This window comes from Myxine glutinosa, chromosome 1, assembly GCF_964187855.1.
Source record: "Myxine glutinosa chromosome 1, kmMyxGlut1.1, whole genome shotgun sequence".
NCBI classification, from domain to species: domain Eukaryota; kingdom Metazoa; phylum Chordata; class Myxini; order Myxiniformes; family Myxinidae; genus Myxine; species Myxine glutinosa.
The window spans coordinates 150044403-150050807 of record NC_136261.1 but is presented as its reverse complement, the minus strand read 5'-3'; the positions used below and the strand labels follow the sequence as shown (position 1 = coordinate 150050807).

At 45.8% G+C, this 6405-nt stretch overlaps 1 protein-coding gene across 1 annotated transcript in view; it reads right to left on the bottom strand.

The window, feature by feature from the left end:
• Positions 1-6405, bottom strand: part of SYT12 (synaptotagmin 12) — a 102142-nt gene that overhangs the window by 50542 nt on the left and 45195 nt on the right. The gene's annotated exons all lie outside the window — the stretch shown is intronic.

The window sequence follows — 6405 nt, the reverse complement described above, 5'->3', positions numbered from 1 at the left end:
AGGATATACGAGTGTTATCATGTAGAAACATTGTACCTTATTTGCACGAGTGATGCTGCGCCAAGGGGCATTTCAAGGTAGTTGGTATGAACCGCTGTGGAAATAGTGAAGGGTTCCGATATGGTTCATATAATTATACACATGGGAAAAAAGTTAAGCACGGAGTGTGTTTTCCCACATCAAGCTGCGTTTTCTTCAATCGGACTGTGATTTCCTTGATCGGACTGTGATTTCCTTGATTGGACTGTGATTTCCTTGATCGGACTGCGTTTTCCTTGATCGGACTGTGCTTTTCTTTATCAGACTGCGTTTTCCTTGATCGGACTGCGTTTTCCTTGATTGGACTGCGTTTACCATGATCGGACTGCGTTTTCCTTGATCGGACTGCATTTTCCTTGATCAGGCTGCGTTTTCCTTGATCAGACTGTGTTTTCCTTGATCGGACTGCATTTTCCTTGATTGGATTGCGTTTTCATCGAGCGCACTGAGTTTTCGTCGATCACACTGAGTTTTCGTCGATCACACTGAGTTTTCGTCGATCACATTGCGTTTTCGTCGATCACACTGCGTTTTCGTCGACCACACTGCGTTTTTGGCGATCACACTGCGTTTCGTCGAGCACACTACGTTTTCCTAGATCGGATTGCAGTTTCCTAGATCAGACTGCGTTTTCCTAGATCGGACTGTGTTTTCCTAGATCGGACTGCGTTTTCCTAGATCGGACTGCGTTTTCCTAGATCCGACTGCGTTTTCCTAGATCGGATTGCAGTTTCCTAGATCAGACTGCGTTTTCCTAGATCGGACTGTGTTTTCCTAGATCGGACTGCGTTTTCCTAGATCGGACTGCGTTTTCCTAGATCCGACTGCGTTTTCCTAGATCGGACTGCGTTTTCCTAGATCGGACTGCGTTTTCCTAGATCGGATTGCGTTTTCCTAGATCGGACTGCGTTTTCCTAGATCGGACTGCGTTTTCCTAGATCGGACTGCGTTTTCCTAGATCGGACCGTGTTTTCCAAGATCGGACTGCGTTTTCTTTATCAGACTGCATTTTCCTTGATTGGACTATGCTTTTCTTTATCAGACTGCATTTTCCTTGATTGGACTGTGCTTTTCTTTATCGGATTGCGTTTTCCTTGATCGGACTGCGTTTTCCTTGAACGGACTGCGTTTCCTTGATCGGACTGCGTTTTCCTTGATCGGACTGCGTTTTCCTTGATCGGACTGCGTTTTCCTTGATCGGACTGCGTTTTCCTTGATCGGACTGGGTTTTCCTTGACCGGACTGCGTTTTCCTTGATCGGACTGCGTTTTCCTTGACCGGACTGCGTTTTCCTTGATCGGGCTGCGTTTTCCTTGATCAGACTGCATTTTCCTTGATCAGACTGTGTTTTCCTTGATCGGACTGCATTTTCCTTGATCGGATTGCGTTTTCGTTGATCGCACTGAGTTTTCGTCGATCACACTGATTTTCATCGATCACACTGATTTTCATCGATCACACAGATTTTCGTCGATCACACAGATTTTCGTCGATCACACTGATTTTCGTCGATCACACTGAGTTTTCGTCGATCACACTGAGTTTTCGTCGATCACACTGAGTTTTCGTCGATCACACTGAGTTTTCGTCGATCACACTGAGTTTTCGTCGATCACACTGAGTTTTCGTCGATCACACTGAGTTTTCGTCGATCATACTCTAGCCCGACTCTGTTATGTGAAGGGACTTGAGAGGCCGCAGGCACTCAATAGGGCTGGACCCGTGAAATTTCGGGGATTTTCGGTAAAATTACCTCAGGGTAAAGTTACATAGGAAAACACCTTGTTAAATTTTCGTCGCCGAAGGACTTTATTTTTTGCGAAACTCATCCTGACTTCGCCTCTAGGAGGATACAGGGGTATCTGTGGATAACGGGAACCTTTATTTGGCGAAAATCGGACTGGTATTGACCGAGTTATTCAAAATATTAACTTATATAAAAATTAGTTTTCTAAGACTGAAGCGCAGTGACGTCATCACGTCCCCGCCACGAGTGTCGAAGGTCGAAGAAGAAGAGTTCGGAGTTGGACTGGACACGAGGCAGAGCAGACGCCATTTGGGGGAGCTGAGAGGATTCAGTCGTGATAGGGTGAGTCTGAGTGAGTATATCAAGACAAGAACAAGAACTAGAAGGAGGTATGTACGGTGCGAGTCATATAATATATCGTTTAGTTATCGTCGATGAGGAATTTGGGGTCGGGATGCGTGGTCGGCCTGGGTGACTTGGTCTTGACTAGATGCTAGGCCGCGCCACATTTAGTCGAATAAACTGGTCTTAAAATATTTTTTGATGGTTCTTATGCTTATCATTAGATGCATAACGTTCGTAGCGAGGTGTGGATATATGGATTGACATCGGATGGTTTGGGATTCGGGATTTAGGAGCTTCGAAGTTTTTTTCATTAGGAATATATGCGATTTGTTTTGGGGGGCCCTTAGAGCTAACGGAGGCTCGGATTTTAATTCTGATTCCGGATTTCGCTGTCGCTAGTACGTCTTAACACTCGACAGAAACTGGCCCCGCGAAATTTCCAGGATTTTCGGTAAAATTACTTCAGGGTAAATTTACATAGGAAAACCCCATGCTAAATTTTCGTCGCCGAAGGACTTTATTTTTTGCGAAATTCATCCTGACTTCGCCTCTAGGAGGATACAGGGGTATCTGTGGATAACGGGAACCTTTATTTGGCGAAATTCGGACTGGTATTGACCGAGTTATTCAAAATATTAACTTATATAAAATTGCCGTTTAAGCCTGTAAACGCAGTGACGTCACCACGTTCCGCGGCACGACTTTGGATTCTGAGGAGATTTTGTTACATTGTGCACGCCTTCGTTTTATTTCCAAATTAGAATCTGTTTTCACTTCTGCCGCAAAAACGACATCAGTGCATTGAGTGGGGTATTTTATTTGGTAAAAATCCGTCGATTTGAAGTACGTGAAAATAAAATGTGATCGTGGAAAATCATAGTGAGGGGCCATTTTGAATCGGTTTTCGATTATTGTACCGGGTTATTGCAAAGATTGGGCAAAAATTGACCGACTAATTCAAAATATTAACTTATATCAAATATGTCTTTTAAGGTGAAAACGCGATGACGTCACCACGTCACGCGGCACGAATGCGCACCTGTGTCGTTGGAGGTATTGACATATAGGGTTGGTTTTCTAAGGCTTATATCAAAATATTAACTTATATCAAATAAGTCTTTTAAAGTGAAAGCGCGATGACGTCACGCGGCACGAATGCGGGCCTGTGTCGTTGGAGGTATTGACTTATTTTGGGTTGGTTTTCTAAGGCTTATAGCAAAATATTAACTTATATCAAATAAGTCTTTTAAGGTGAAAGCGCGATGACGTCACCACGTCACGCGGCACGAATGCGCGCCTGTGTCGTTGGAGGTATTGACTTCTATAGGGTTTGTTTTCTAAGGCTTATATCAAAATATTAACTTATATCAAATAAGTCTTTTAAGGTGAAAGCGCAATGACGGCACGCGGCCTTGCCTAGATGTAGGCCGCACCTCATTTTGTCAAATAAAGTGGTATTCGGGTGGTTCCGGTATTTGCGACCGCAGGGACGGAAAGTGCAGGTACGGGGTGCCAGGCACTCCCCAGCTGGCCCGCTCTGAAGGTTCGGATCAGGACACCGGGATTCATTCCGGTCGCCCGGTCGGCCCGGAGGTGGGGGTGTGGGGCCTGTCACGGAACGTCAAAACAAACGGCCTGCCGGGTCCGCCCAAAAGTCGGGCGTGAGGGGCGCGTCCACTAATGGAACGCCTCTCGCTTCCCAGATCGAGGGCCACGTGGCCAGGAGAACCTCGTCCCTTCTGGTTGCCTTGCCGTCCCACCGTGAGCGCTGGTCAGGGTGTACTTCAAGCTAAGCTTAAGTGTTAAGTGTTAAGTTCCTCCTTGCCCTTGCAAGGGAAAGGCTAGGGTCAAGCTCTCCCAAATTTCCAAACACTAGAAATTGGACGTCTCAAATTAATTAATTAATTAATTTATTAATACATCTCAGTCGCCCGCGACCTCTCCAGCGCGGGCGTCGAACCAGTTCATTTCCGGTGCGACCGGGCCGAGTATCGGCCCGGCCGTGGCCGAAGCCGTTGATTCCGCCGTAGCACGCTAACGCGTAGGCTCGCGCGTCCCTGGTCCGCCGGGGCTCCGCGGGTGTCCTACTGTGCCTGGCGCCGCTATTCTCTCGACTTCCGGGAGTAGGTGCCGGTGCCCGGGGACGGATTTCGCTGTCTAAACATGGTAGCGCTAGGCCAGTGGGACCGCTGGGACCCACGTGCACTCACACGTTGTTATGCGCGTGGGCGGCAGTATCAGACCGGGGCGCCCAAACACGCCTCGCGCCCAAACGCTCCCCAGCCAAAGTTCATCCTGATGCACCCACATTGTGCGGACAAACCCCACCAAGTCGAGGGCCACGTGGTCAGGAGAACCTCGTCCCTTCTGGTCACACTTTGCCTATCGGCCGGCCTGGAAGACCGAAATTGTGACTATGTCACCCTAAAAATAGGGTCTATGGGATGGGGACTATGTCTATGTCATAGGGACTATGTCATAGGGACTATGTCAATAGACATAGGGACTATGTCAAAAAAAATAGGGACTATGTCACTCTCCCATGATCGGAGTTTTCGTCGATCACACTGAGTTTTCGTCGATCACACTGAGTTTTCGTCGATCATACTGAGTTTTCGGCGATCACACTGCGTTTTCCTAGATCGGACTGCGTTTTCCTAGATCGGACTGCGTTTTCCTAGATCGGACTGCGTTTTCCTAGATCGGACTGCGTTTTCCTTGATCGGACTGCGTTTTCCTAGATCGGACTGCGTTTTTGGCGATCATACTGCGTTTCGTCGATCACACTACGTTTTCCTAGATCGGACTGCGTTTTCCTTGATCGGACTGCGTTTTCCTAGATCGGACTGCGTTTTCCTTGATAGGACTGCGTTTTCCTTGACAGGACTGCGTTTTCCTAGATCGGACTGCGTTTTCCTCGATCGGACTGCGTTTTCCTAGATCTGTGCGTTTTCCTCGATCTGACTGTGTTTTCCTCGATCGGACTGCGTTTTCCTCGATCGGACTGCGTTTTCCTCGATCGGACTGCATTTTCCTCGATTGGACTGCGTTTTCCTCGATCGGACTGCATTTTCCTGGTTGTTGTCGCATGAATCTGTGTGCATGTGTGACTGATTTGTGTCACAACACCTCCACGAGCCGTAGCCCTGTTAAAAAACAACCTCTTTACCTTATAGTTAAAGTTGTATTGTTATGTAAATATAAAAACAAATCAATGGTGTATATACAATCCCGACACAGAACTATTCATGATACATTTTGAATTTAATGTGCATAATTCAAACGAATTATTGTTAGTCCAAATGAGCTGCAAATTTAGCTTGAAAAACATTTATAGTGTCATTAAACATTTGTTTTGCAATCATATGTATTATGAAACAATTTAATTTTATCTATCACATATAATAAAAGTTTGCAATGAAATTGACAAATGAAGATATTGTCGGGAAAAGCATGTCGGACGTAATTCAGTGTTTTAATGTTATTTTTTTACTTTCCTTCCATTCGTCTGGAGAATGCTGTAAGGGTGCATCATACAGCATTCTCCAGAAGCTTGTTACCATCTCAACAGAAGCTTGTTACTACCATACAACAAATATACACCAAGGAGCGATAAATCGAACATCAGGAATAACTGTTTGTGTAACAACAATGAAATAACTAGAACGACAATCGGTAGAGCGCATACCTCCGCCAGGCTGAACAGTTTATGTTTTGTAGCCTACTGATAGGACGGATCTGGATTCGGACCTGAACCAAAATCTAATCGGCTTGTTCTTGTCACCTAACCAACTCATCCACCAACTTTTGTCTTAATCAGTCCACAGTTTTTCTAAATATCATGTTGTATATAGTTTTTGGCCCCATATCTCAATGGTGAAGAATCACTTAAAAATTCTAGTACCTGGATCTGTATCCAGATCTTTATCAGATTCTAATCAATTTGTCCTTGGCACACACCCAACCTGGTCACCAAGTTTCGTCCGAATCTGTCCATGATTTTTTGAGATATCCTGCCATACTGTATATAGTTTTTTTTTGACCAGATCATTCGATGGTGAAGAATCACTGAGAAGATTCTATCTAGTATCCGGACCAGGCACTTTTAGGTAGAGATCGAGACCTCCCCAAGGGATGCCAACCCCACGGGATTTGTCCGTGCTCTATCCTCTGAATGCGGAGCGGCAAGCGAGGAAGAAGCACGAATCATTTTTGAAAAGTCTTCGGTATGACTTGGCCAGGGTCAGAATCAAACTGCCGCCAACCACTCGGAT